At 36.4% G+C, this 14,336-nt stretch overlaps 1 protein-coding gene across 1 annotated transcript in view; it reads right to left on the bottom strand.

Moving 5' to 3' along the window:
* The window catches only part of col14a1a (collagen, type XIV, alpha 1a), a 504,124-nt gene that overhangs the window by 187,532 nt on the left and 302,256 nt on the right, over positions 1–14,336 (bottom strand).

Raw genomic sequence — 14,336 nt, 5'->3', positions numbered from 1 at the left:
TAATAATTACCTAAAACATGAATTCCTAATCAGCAGTAATAGCCATGAACTAGGGTGGTGACCTATTCTGGTAGCAGTGGCCACAAATAAGGACCCATCTCTAGATGGTACGCCATACCATTATACAGGGCACAGTCACGCACACATGCAATCTCCCTAAAATCAACAATTCAATTAACATTTGCAACCTTGGGTAGTATAAGGAAATAAGAGAACCTGGAGATACCTAAACACACAGTGAAAAAACATGTAAACGGTACACAGGAGGTAAACTGGCTGAGAATTCAAAAAACAACACTACCATTGTATTAGTACATTTCTTGGACCCTCTGAATTCTGTTATAAAGCTGAACAAAACCAGAGTTTTTTCTAATAGCGCTGGACTCAACACAGGAGTGCTAGTTCATTGATTAAAGTGGGATACCAGTACACTAGATTGCACACTAATGTGCTCATCCACACATACAGTTATATCAGGCTGCATTAACTCTTTTAGGGCGGATGTCGACTTTTGTCGAAAGGAGGGGTTGAGGGCGAATGTCGACAAAAGTCGACATCCAGGGATAGAGGGCGACAATCAGCTGTTAATGGCGACAAAACTCACTGTCACGTCGCAGGCATTCCCTCTGTGCTTGGAGGAATGCTACACTCATTGACTCGGCAACTAATCCTTGCGTGTGCGTGAGTTGCGAAATGTAAACAAATGGCAAGATGGCATCGACATGTCACAAGGGAGCGAAGCGAGTGCAGAAAAGAAAACACTCGGCAGACAATGTTTTGCGCATTATTGCGGAGTCGGACTCTGATTTTTCAGAATCGGATTTTATTGACAGTGATCAGGAGATCGAACAAGAGAGTGAGAAGCTGGGATCAGCTGATCGGACACCAGCCGATGCCGCGCCAGCTGAGCGCATTCGCGCAGCCGATGCATCTGCGGCAAGGTTCGCGTGGGGGGAATACACAGACATTGATCCGTGGGAGCCGAACTAGCTACCGGACTTCACAAGACGGCATGGCTTGCTGTTGGACATGACAGATCACCAGCTGCTGAACTACTTCAGGCTGCTCTCTCCTGATGCTGCTTTTCAGCTACTGTCAGACGAGACAAACAGGTAGGCAGAGAAATTTTTTGAATCACGGGCTGCGCTTGCATCGCATTCTCGTTTTTCAAAGTGGAAACCCACAACAAAAGACGAGATGAAGTGCGCTGTGGCATTACAAATAGAGATGGGACAGAACTGGTGATATAACTTCAGGGAGCATTGGTCCAAACGTGCTTTGTCCCCTGGTGGCTTTGGACAGGTTATGCAGTGTGATGATAGGTATGTGATGCTGCAAAGTTTTATTCACTTCTGTAATAAACAGAAGCAAATCCCATGGGGTGAGCCAGGCTATAACATCATGCATAAAGTTCAGCCCCTGCTTGACATTGTGGAACCAAGATAGAAATAATTTTATCAGCCTGACTGTGATTTGTCTGTGCATGAATCTATGATAAAATAAAAGGGACACCTTTTTTTCTGCAAATATATGCCAGACAAGCCCACAAAGTATGGCATAAAGGATTTTGTACTGGCAGAAGCAAACACTGGTTTCTGCCTGAAAGTAATTACATAGACAGGAAAGTATTTCTTTCAAAGAGAGAACTGTCCCTTGACAAGTCAGGTTGTACTGGAGCTGCTTCAGGGCTATGAACATTTGGGTCATGTTGTGTACATGGACAATTTTTATACATGCCCAGAATTGTTCATGGAGCAACAGAGCAGAGGAATTGGAGCTTGTGGCACAGTGAGGGTGAACAGGATACACATGCCTTCACAGTTGAAGCCAGACAGGCTGAAGATGAAAAGAGGTGACAATAAGGTTTTTATGCGGGCGGATAACTTGGTGGCAGTGGCATGACACGATGGCAAACAGGTGACTTGTCTCTCTACAGTACACACTAACAATATATGTGAGAAAGTGCAGCAACAGACAATTGAAAAGTAGGCACCAAAGCAACACATATTGTAAGCAATGCAATGTGGCAATGACTGAAATTGGCTGCTTTGAGTGAGATCAGACTTTGCAGGACTTTGCTGTGTAAAATGTATGTGATATGTATGTGAAATCATAGAGTATGCAGGCTCGTACAACATGCAAGACAGTAACATTTGTCAAAAATAAATATTTTTTGTTGATTTCAATTGCTTTGTGTTCTTTTTTTAAAAAAAGTTAGTTTTTGGAAAAATATTCAGCCCTGGGAGAAAAGAAACAAAAAAAAAATTAGCCCTAAAAGAGTTAATGTTGCCAAACAACCTAAGTTGTATATTTTCTACATGAGGGATATGTGAGGCAAGGGGAAAATGTGAAAACACAGACAGTAAATATTTTCTGTAGTTGGGAGACAGCAGTGCTATATGTTTCCTTATATTACACTACTGTATGTGTAAACAAAAACTACAAACAAATTAATGTGTTTCTTCAAGCCAAATTTTTTGGTAGTGGAGGAAGCTTCTCTATAAAGAGGAAGAACAGATATGTTTCAGAGGAAACAAAAAACATAAAATACCATTAATAAACACACTATTATGTCTGGACCAGAAATATACTTCCAGAGTTGTGTGTACTGAGTGCACTCAGTGTTGGCTCTATTGTTTAGGAGAACAAGGCAGTTAAAGGGCAGCCAATTCTTGCAGGGTTGTAATATTTTAAACAATAGGAACTCTGATATAAAAACATGTAGACTCAATACAACTGTTTGATAATACCTATTTTATTTGTGCATAGTAGTGATGTTTGTTCTTAATGTTGTAGAAAAGAGAATGAATGTTAACTTGCCCACCCCAGGAACAGCAAAACAATGTAAGAAAGGTGTGTATGATCACTCAGTTAATTTATTATCAGTTTTAATCTTGACAATGGTGGTAATTAATTAAAAAAATAATGAGATGCCCCACAGGGGACACCAAGATAATGCAGGTTGAGTGAAGGGTCTCTCTTTCAGTTCCCAGCTGGGAGGCCAGGAATGTGAAGTTCATAAATCAGAGAAAGTCCACATTAACACATTCTCTGTTATGGTTTGATGCTACTTTTAGAAATAACCCAAACACGCTGGTTGAAATATACAAAATTATACAATTTATTTATAACATATAGATAACAGAAGATGGATATATGAAATTATATACAGACGAAAAACAAATAATAAAATTACTTCCTATCTGCTATGGAATAAGGCAAATAATTTATGAATTCTATCTCTTGGGCTTAGACAGATCATTTTATCTTTTACAGTAAAAGGCACATAACCTATGAATTCTGATCTATCAATTCATGTATTTAAGATGGATAAGTTGTTTAGCTAGATATTACGCTTCTCGTGATTGCACTGCAGCATTTGTTTGCTCACAGACACCTTCTACACTGGATTATCACCCCCCACCACCACTGACCCCACTTCACACATTCTCTCTATCTCCTTCTCTCTCTGTGTGTGTGTGAGAGAGAGAGAGATCGTACATGTGTGTGAGATGCTGCTCTGCACTTTCTGACTAGATTTAAAATGCGAAACTCACAATATCCTTCATAAGGTTACAGTATTACCTTTCAGTTACAGTAATATCAGTATCATAATACATTACAGTAGTTGGCTTTGTCCTATCTATTAAATTTAAATTATTTGTTCTTGGAATCAATGTAGTACTTGAGGTAAAGATGAGTGATCGTTTGTTCCATTCCTGCTTTCCCCAGACACAAGAAAGAATTTTTCAGCATGCTTTCTTTCTTTATTCAGGAGCACTTTTCCTTCTTCACCTTTGGTGGTACCTTCTGGTTGCAACAGAACTGCACTTTCTTTTGGTGGGTTTTACACACACAGCATAATTGATGGCTAGGAAAGTTACGCCTGCTGAGTCAGCTTGTGATCAGCCAGCTCCTGGTGTTAATAAGGCAAACACTTGCTATTCGTCAGCAACGAAAGACTAATGGCAACCTCATCCAAACTTCAATACAGACAAGTATTCCACCGTGACTTAAATGTTATAGCCTGGCAATAAGATTGTCTGTCAGTAGCTTACTAAGCCAGGACTTGGGTTCCAGCTTGGCAAAATGGATAATGCCAGCCTATTCTATAATATCTGAAGACCTACACGTGGTCTTCCAAATTCCAGGATGCACCATTCTCATTTTCAGCACATTTCTTTATTTTCTTCAAGTACTCACAGTTTCTGTTGTTTTGTATGGGTGATAACTTGTCATAAAACATAGACAATAATCCAACAATAACACAAACAACAACAATAATGATAATGGTAATAATAATCCTTAAACTCATGCAATATAGTAGACATACAAAAAAAATTAAACAAAATGGCAACAGGAATACAGCTCGTGAATTCATTGTTAAATGTTGATTTAGTTCAATCTATAACTATCTGCCAAATGGGCTTACATTAAGACTTATATTAAAACTTGGAAAATATAAATCTCTGCTGTTCACCACCATGTACAAGATTCACTTTTGTCACGCTTAAAAAAGTACTCCATAGTCTATCACTGAAAAATTCTCTGATGTCATGCATTGATTGGATACTTATATTCCTTAGTTTGCATACATGAAAGTTCAGTAAATAGGAATTATGGGTAAATGTTTAAAGATAATAATTTTACCTCAATGTCATTGATTTTTTCAAATTATATTACATTTGTCAATTTGTTTATTTAATTTAAATGAAATGTATATGAAGCTGCCTTGGTAAAAATATATTCAAGCTGTCACCATCATCATAAGGTACCAGATTGGATAGTGCTTTAAATGAAGACCTACAAAGACATTCTAACATAAATTGTAACTTGATTATGTGAAACAAATGTGTTTTTCTTTTCTTTACATAAACATTAAATACAAATAAATAAATAAAGCCTTAAAATACAGCCCAATTCCTATGTTTTATCTGAAATGTCACTCCTCAGGAATGTTTTTTGTATCAAACCCCTCCACATTTCTCTCTCCTTAGCCCTGGCTTCTCTCTCATGTCCCTAGGTTTCTATGTACAGGTCTGCCAGTGACGATTCCACTCAAAGCAAAGATGGCGGTGGTGCCATTTACAGTTTGGCCTAGGGCAGCAAAAATGCTACATCCGGCCCTGAGTGTACCACTATAAATATACAACATATATTAAATATTGTAGTGAAAATGGGGTTTGTAGTGCTTAAAAAACTTCATAGGAGTTATTTTTTTGCACTCATACATATTATTCAAAACCAAATAAGGGGATGGGGAATCCAGAAAAAAGCAGTTCATACTAACATAGAAAATGTGGCAGTGAGTCTTCCTGATAGTTTTCTGCTCTGAATCAGGGGAGCCTGGCAAAAACAGCTCTCCTAGTTAGTGTAACAATAAGGTGTAAGCAAAATATGACTGTCTGTCTTTTAAAGGTTTTATTTATCACAAGAGCCAGAAGATCCAGCAATTTTTTTTCAAGTCATAGGGATATGGGCTGAAGAAATAAGGGAAAAAATGGAAACCACTTGTGAAGCAATGTGTAAAAAAACTAGCAATTTATGAGTGGGGAACTCCAGCAATGAAAGAATACAAAAGTGGTCAGCTCCACAGTCTGTTTGCTATGACAACTTACGATGGAACACAAGCCAAGATAATTAATCACAACACTCAACTTTATAGCCATTCTAAATTATTTATGAAACAGGTACCGCAGTAGCGAAGTTGAAGGTAAGATCAAGGTTTAATTAACAGACTTCTCGTTGACTTTTTATCTTCTAGTTTAATATAGCCAGTGATCTAAATAGTTTCATACTTTATATCATAAGGATGTGACTTTATTCTGTGTTGTCTTGTAATTGCCACACAATTGCCAAAAGCTTTTCTGATAAGGAATCATGGGTGCTGCATTTATACAATATGAGTGTCCTAAATAAGCCAATTGCTGCTGCCACAGCCATTATGCTGTGCCATTACTTTGTATAAGCAACTGTGTTCTTTGGCTCGCCTTTTGTGCCTTTATACTTAAGATTTGCATTCTTCACACTATAGGCTTCTTAATTTGTTAGTTTTAAATTTCTAGCTTTGATATTTAGGATATCTGATTTTTGAACTTGTGGTTGGATCGGTAGGCAAAGGTTTTAAGTGTGCCACTGTGATCTGTGAGGGGTATGCATATACATTATTTTATAGAAATCCAACTGACAGGGTGAGCCTGACAGGGAGATGAGATGAGACAAGTGTTACATAAGTTCTAATGTGCCATGTTTGGCTTGGGATGTCAGAGTCAACAGTTATTTCAAGGTTTCCCAAGCAAGCAACCTCTACTGTAACCGTGTGCTATTTCCTAATTGGCAAACACATTTTACCCATGTTTGGAGGTTGCACGGTCAAAGATAAGGTATAAAAATTGGACAACTGCATGGAGCCCTGGGAGCTCACCTACGGGCAGATGGAAGACATTGCTCCTGCCCATGGCTAGGATAACATGCCTTACCACACTCTGTCTTGAAGTTGGACAAGAGCTGATCGCAAATGTATCACGCTTTCGCCAAGTATAGCTCTCTTTCGAGTATTATATTTTTCTAAGTGTCAAGCCTATGTTATACAGAAGCTAGTATAATCTTCCTTTAGTGTTACTGATTCTTTCTGCCTTTTAGAATCACTGCCATGCCACTAGGGAAAGATATATTTTTATGTATACTTTTGGTTTAGTAAAGGGTGTAATCTCTAATGAGCTTCTTCTCAGTGAGCATGCACCCCCTGCTGGATACAGGTTGGAAGTGAATTTAGTGTGCTATTTTGTTTATTAATCTCTATTTTGTTTGGGGTCCACAGTTTGTATCTCACTTCTGAAGGTGTATTTGTGAATGGATCAGACCTAGGGTAAATCTGACTTACAGCAATGGTTTAATACTAGAATTACCAGAGCCTACGTAAAAACTCATAGATCCGGCCCACCTTAAATCCGTTCACACCTCTCCACCAGCGTCTTTTGTCCTCTAAATGTGCTGATAAAGACAAGCTGCCAGCAGCCAGCTATTCCATTCCCCCACCGACAGAACGTGCACGAACTTCTCCCAGCTCATGCCTTGATTGATTATCTGGGAGTGAAGTGGAGTTTTCGAGTGGAAATACTAGATCGTTATTTGGAACACACGCATTTCATGTGTGTTCCGTTTCTACAGTAATCTGTGTAAAAACATTGTTAAAACAGAAACTTTTTCATATTTTAGTAATAAATGTTACAAAATGTAGGCATAAACTATAGAATGTGTAAAGCTCGAGTTCCAAAGATCAAATAAACACTTTCACAAAAGGTTCAAGGATGATACAACAGTTTCCGTGGTGTAGTGCGCTAAGATTTGCCTCTCAGAGCACAGCAGCTTTGCCGTGCCTCCCAGACCTGAGTTTGATTCCCTGATGGGGATAAAGTGTTACTTTTTTTTATCTTTTTAACCTCAAACGGACATAAAATTTATAAATTGGTATGCACTGTCAGTTAATGAGATTATTATATTTTCATGTGGGATGCTCCTTTTAAAATATTTCTTTAACAATTGAGACTGCAATTAACATGAACAAGTGTCCTTATAACTGTTATGTTTAAGATCCATAACACACAGACAGACAGAGCACTGCGTAATAGAGAGACAGACAGGCAGAGATATATAAATAAACAGGGAAGACACATGTACTGAAAGAAAAAAAAGATCAACATGTGCGTTGTGCCTGCTGCACTGAATAAGCTCATGCGCTCTAACATCACCCCTCCCCCCATCTGACTCTCTAAGTAACAGCGCAAGTACAGACGCAAACCAAGTGCATGTGTGTACTGTATAATATTAACAAAAAGAGCAGCTTACTACTGAAAACGGCAAATATGGGAGTGAGTGGGGATTGAACCAGGGACTCTTGATTACACTTGGTTTGCGTCTGTACTTGTTTTTGTATACAAGGGTGCTCTGTCTGCTGTCTAAAGGTCACCTGAAAAGTAACAGTAAGTCCAAAAAATTCTGAAATGCTGGCATCAGGGCTCATTAAGTTATATATAGTTCACTAAAAAGGTTAAAGCTCCTTATCTGTGGTTGCAGTTTAATCAACATTACTCATCAACACCAAGTGGGCACATTAAAAGTCCAAGTTTAAGGAGGGGCCCTCTATGATGAACCTATTTGGGATAATTTTATGGTATTTTGCATGATTTTGGATGTGTTTTTATTTCTTTTATTTGTTTATTATTATTGTAAATTACAAGTATAAAATGTAGTGTCACACTTAGCCTGATATCTATACTTTGACCTGGTTACTTTAAAACAATTGAAGAAATAGTGCTAGTGAGGAAAATCCAACTAGTTAACATTTAGCATTTTGACTTTTGTTTTCTGACTGGGTCTTGGCTTATTTTGTTTTGATATTCTTATTTACTTGCTTAGATCTCTGCTTGCTTTTTGATTATTGTCCAGGATTGTCTTTTAAAAGCCTGTCATTTGCTGGTTAAAAAAATTGCTTCTCTTGTGTTTCTGGACTTTTCTTATTGCAAAGCATTAATAACAGCATAAAGATGAGAACTGCAGGACTAAGTTAGCAGACACTGATGCTGCTTTTGAAAAGGTTGCCTCTTTTAGAAACATTGGCTTTCTGTAGTGGAGCCACACACTGCACCACTCAGCTTCAATAAACCAGGTATAGTGACAATTTTGGTCACTACATAGTTCATTCCAGTTAGATGTAGCAAAGACTTATGTTATACATGAGAGGCGGCCCTGTTATATATCATGTTCCTGATGGAATGGGAAACTTGCCTTGAATCTAAGGTAGTCCCAATGTGGTAAGTACAGGGTTGTTCCAGTCATAATGTAGAGAGATATAAGAAAGACAGACAGACAGAAAGATAAAGAGAAAGCGCTTGAAATCAAGAAAGCAGAGGTGGTAGAAATAAGGGACAGAGGTGATGAAAGTGGTAAGGGAGGTGTAAAATGGTGAGACAGATGGGTTCACTGATGGTAAGTGCAATATAAACAACTATCACGGCATAGACTATTCTTTACTTATTTGTGTTTAGTCCTTATTTTAAAAATAACCTTCCCTTGAATGCCTTGTTTTTATTATAAAATCACTCTCTGGATAATGCCTTAGAATCTCTGTTGCTTTCAGGTTATAGAGTTCAGTGCACCCTGCTTCATCAGATGATACAAGTATTTGCAGTTTAACATCCAAGCAGTTGTACAGCGATTTGCTTATTAAGCAAACCCATATATATTCTTGCATTGTAATATAATAACAACAATAACAAAAGCACACAATAATAATATAGTAATAACAAAAATAATACACTAATAATAATAATGCTACAATATGCAATAATAATGCTGCAATACTGCAAAAACAGTAAATAAGAAACACTTTGACAAGTGGGGGGCACTCTCGAGTCAACTCTTCACTTCAAAGAACTCAGACACCGCACAGTCCAGTCATAAGGGTTTTTATTTGTAGAAAGTCCCACTTCAGAGAATATCTCTACAATACATGATACTCTACCCCTGGCCTACCATCTCCTCTGCTCTCTTGTCCCTCCAAGGATACTGGTGTTTTTTTTTTTTGTTTTTTTCTCCACTTCCTTGGCAGACAAGCTGTTGCCTTTACTTCAGTACTGACTCTAAGCTCACCAGGTTGAGACAAACAGGCTTCTTTTAAAATATGGCCCTTATGAGCTTCCTGGTGTTACTGTCAAGTGGCTGGCCAGTGGTTTCGGGTCATTCTTCCATCCATTTAAAGGGCCAGGCACACCTATATTTGGCTGCAGTCTGGGATTAGCTTCCTGCTGCTCCCTTGTGGCTGGGAGGACTAAAAGGTGGTCCCTAGTCTTTTATCTGAGACGGGCTCTCCAATCCCCAGATCTCTCCTTTGTGATCTGTCGGATAGAGATCCCAACCAGTTTCCAAACAGCATATTGACTTTCCATCTAGGCAATGGTCCTGACTAGCTCATGGATGGCACAAGAAAACACCCTGCATTGTGCCTCTGTGTTCTGCTGACTTTCACAGATTTTTGAAAAAGTGAGAGAGAGAGGACTTGAATTATTAAATATGTATTTATCCTTGATAAAGATGATTTTTTTCTTGCAAGCAAAGGCAAATTCAGTGGAAAGTACTATACTGTACCAAATACAGTGACATACTTTACACATAAAAATGCCTTGGCTGACACTGAAAGAATTTGGAAATAGAAATTTCAAGGTAAAATTATTTTATCAAACTTTAAACTTCATGTATGGCAACACACTAATTGAATAAACTGAACTTTTTTATTTTCTCTTTTTAAAATTTTCATACATTTTTATATTTGTAAACTTTCACTTAAAACTCATAGACACTAGTATATTTCTTCACAAACTCTTCCGCTGCTTTCTCATCTGTACTTTCAGCCTTACAACTCGCTTTCACTTTGTGTATTTCAAAACATTTCTTAAAATGCTTGAACCAGTCTGAGCTGGAAGTAAATTTCACATCACATTCCGGTCTAGCTTTTTCTTTTAACCCTTCTTTTAACATTTTGATTCTGGGTCTGATGCTTTATCCTGTTGATAAGAAACTTTTCATATTTGATATGGGTCCCTCCTGCAGCTTCGTTAATCTGGTTAATTTCAAGGGAGCGGACCCTTTTACTGTTTCGAGAACCTTACATTTACCCTTAAGGATGGTCGAAATCGTGGAATGGGCCATACATAACTTGCATATAATAGTATTAACATATTTTTCTTCTTCGTGTTGTTTCATTATTTTTAATGTAGTTTCATATGTCTATTACTTTCCTTTGTTTCTTGGGAGCACTTGTAGAACTAGTTTTCAGTTTTTGGGTTCATGATGTACTTAAATATCATTGAAATTACTGCACAAGAGAGGATCTTACCATGACTGTGTTTGTTTATACGAGGGGGGACCCAAAAATAACCGGAAATATTTTTAAAACGTGTTTAATTTAATTTTCTGTACAAACTACAATTAGTCTCCTTCAAAGTACTCTCCATTGGCGGAAATACACTTATCTAACCGTTTGTTCCATTGTTCCAAACAATTTTTAAATTCGGCTGAAGTAATGCCCATTAATGCTCTGGTGGTTTCTTGTTTTACCTCTTTGACGTCAGCAAAACGCCTTCCTTTCAAGTCTTTTTTCATCCGAGGGAACAAAAAGAAATCACACGGAGCTAAATCCGGTGAGTAGGGTGGGTGGTTCAGGGTTGTCATACCGTTTCTTGCCAAAAATTGGCAAATGCTGAGAGCAGTGTGAGATGGAGCGTTGTCATGATGAAATAACCAATCGCCCGACTCCCACAAATCAGGGCGTTTCCTTCTCACACTGTTGCGCAACCTGCTTTTACAAAAAAATTCACTCAACACAAGCACAACCTTCCAGACTGATGGCACTTGGCAGACTGACTTGTGAGGAGTGTAACTAGATGACCCTAGCGGCCCAACCACGTACTACAAGTACCAACCTAACAACAACAAAATTCCGGTTATTTTTGGGTCCCCCCTCGTATATTGGTATACAGGTCGCTATGTACTTATCCTTATGTATACTATGGGACACTAGACAATACAGTCTAACGGAGCTTGATGTTTATGGTGAGCGGTTGTTAACCAGAAGGATGTTAAAAATGGTGGATGTCTATATATCATATATTGTATTGTAAACAACAGGGGTGGCCATCTTGTCTGTGGCTGTGACTGACTTTGGTATTCTAAAAGAAAATGGGATTCTATGATTACAAAAATAAATTACAACTGAACTTTTGTACATGTTAACAGAACTTAAACTGAAAATACAGATCTTTAATGTTGATATAATGCTAAATAAAAGTTTTAAAAATTAAAATATATTTTACTTATAATTAATTTCAGTGAATTTTGAGGTGAATATAAATTTCAATATTATAAACTTAAAAATGTAAAGTAACTCAAATCATTCAAAATTTTAGAAGCTTCTCACACCCAATAAACAAACTACAGTCATATTTATAAAAACAAACAAAATAGTAAATAAGCAAGCAATAAAATGTTTTATTTAAAGCATTTATTAAATGCTTCCTAATGTCAATTAATGAGAGGTTTATGTTTTAATTTCTCCCACCTGCTTTTCATAATTTGATGTACACAAAGACAATTTTAATGAATATGCTACATGGAAATCAGTCAGCAAACATTGATTCTTGGTTTTCATAAGATTCAAATAAGAAAATGTTGATTCACATAAGTGAAGCTGAAACAGAAATATATGTAGTCACAACATTTTTTGATGTTCTTATATTTTTTAGAAAAACATACTTCAAAAAATATCCTTCTGAAACATAAGCTTTTAGGAATTAATCTGCCTTTACTGTTAACATTTCAATTTCTTTTTTTTTTACTTTTATTGAATTTACTTAAATCATGTATCATTCCATACAATCAAGTCAAACGTAACAAACTAAATTCATATTTCAATTTCAGTGCCACTTTTTTCCCCAATTAAATATTTTGGGTATTATACCCACAACACATTTAGCTTTTAAATTTGTTTTAAAAGCAAATGATGAATACTCAACAATTTCTTCAGTCTTTTTGAAATCACAAAATTTAACATTGTCTGTAAAATTACAAACTTCAGCTACATATTTCTTAGAGTTCCAAATGAAACCAGGATGACTTTGCAAATGATCTTTTAATATTTTAGAAGTGACCAAAAGTTTTTTCTTGAAGATCAGAGATTAATATTGGAATATAATTCTTATATGCACCAATAATGATGATCATTTTACTGACGGTCTAATATTTCCCTTGCAATTATAAATTCAGAGTGCTCACTTTTCTAGTAAAATCAGCTAAAATTGCAAGTCACAGTGTCAATTTAATCACAGTTTTCTGTAGTCACCATTTCTGTTTTCAAAAATAATTACTTTAGTCAAGTAAATCTTGAAATCTTTGAAGAAATGTAATTTTACTAAGCCACTTTAATATGCACTTTAATAATATGCAATAATAGCTCTGGTTGTTCTTCAAATGACCTCTGAAAAAGACATCTTTGAAGGGATTGCCTCTTAATCCAATTACCCATTTTAAATGAAATGCCCATAATTTTTTTTGTATTTAACTGCTCAATGGCTAATATTTGTTGTCAAATTATACCATGATAATTTGAAAAATTAGGAAATTCATCATCTTTTTTGCATAAGGCAAGGGAACCATTTGTATGTCATATCATTAATTTTGCTCTACCAGTGAAAACTGAGGCTAGCTTATAACAGGGTAATTTTATTTCAGATATAACATTTTTGAAAGCATTGTAAACATTCATACTTCCCTTTTTTCCCAAACTAGTCATCCCAAGTAATTCTTTGTTAGTGCTCCAATACATACAAATGAAGACAAGGTTGTGCTGTGTCACATATATCAATTGACTCATCATTTTGCAACGAAAAACACAAACATTTATTAAAGTAACTGTGTCGAGTGACTTTACTGTCAAACCATCAAAACACAGTATTGCAGCATAAAGTGGCACAAAATAATGTTCTCCAGGACCATGGTGCAACATATACATAAAAACAAGATAAATAAAGAACTATATGATACTCTACTTTGAAAAATAAGTAAATAAAACATAAATGAAAACATAGTAATACATTTAAATAGATAGTAATGAACAAACAATAACAGTATGGACAAAAGTAATAAATGTACTGCATACTGTATATGATAAAAGATAGCTAGCTCTGAATGACGAGATGGTGACTCCTATCAATTTTGTGCAAAATTTCTTTAACTGTTTTTTCTATACTGACAAACTTAGCCTTCAGCTCCTTGACTTTGATCTTTCTCATTTTGGCTCCCAAGGGAAAATAGCAGTTATACTTGCTACAGAGAGACTAAGTGTCTTTCTAAATGTTCTTTCGGTTCGTTCAGTCTTTTATTTCTACTGAGGAATTACAAATTAGGCAGCAGCACCAACCTTTTACCATACTGTACTGATGAAGAAATCCAATTCTTCATTAAAGTGGAATGTTTTACTTTTTTGGGGTACTTGTTTTAGGGTTAGAAGAAAATACTTTTTAGACACAGAAAACACAAGTCAAATTCACTGAAATCTTCAGTGCTATTGTAGTATTTGAGCATAAATATGTCTCCCCAACATTGTGACGGCTTCAATAAAACAGCCACAACAACTTGCTGAGCAGGAAGAGATTTTGTTTAAGTTACGAGCCAAGATGACTGACATTTACTAAAGAACACAGACATGCATGAAAGCCTTGCTATTGTTGATTTATTTCAGATAAAAACTGGTAAAAATATCAAATTAACACAATACAAATAGT

Source organism: Erpetoichthys calabaricus, chromosome 13, assembly GCF_900747795.2.
Source record: "Erpetoichthys calabaricus chromosome 13, fErpCal1.3, whole genome shotgun sequence".
NCBI lineage: Eukaryota > Metazoa > Chordata > Cladistia > Polypteriformes > Polypteridae > Erpetoichthys > Erpetoichthys calabaricus.
Note: the sequence above shows the minus strand (reverse complement) of the source record. Positions and strands in the feature narration are given on the sequence as shown.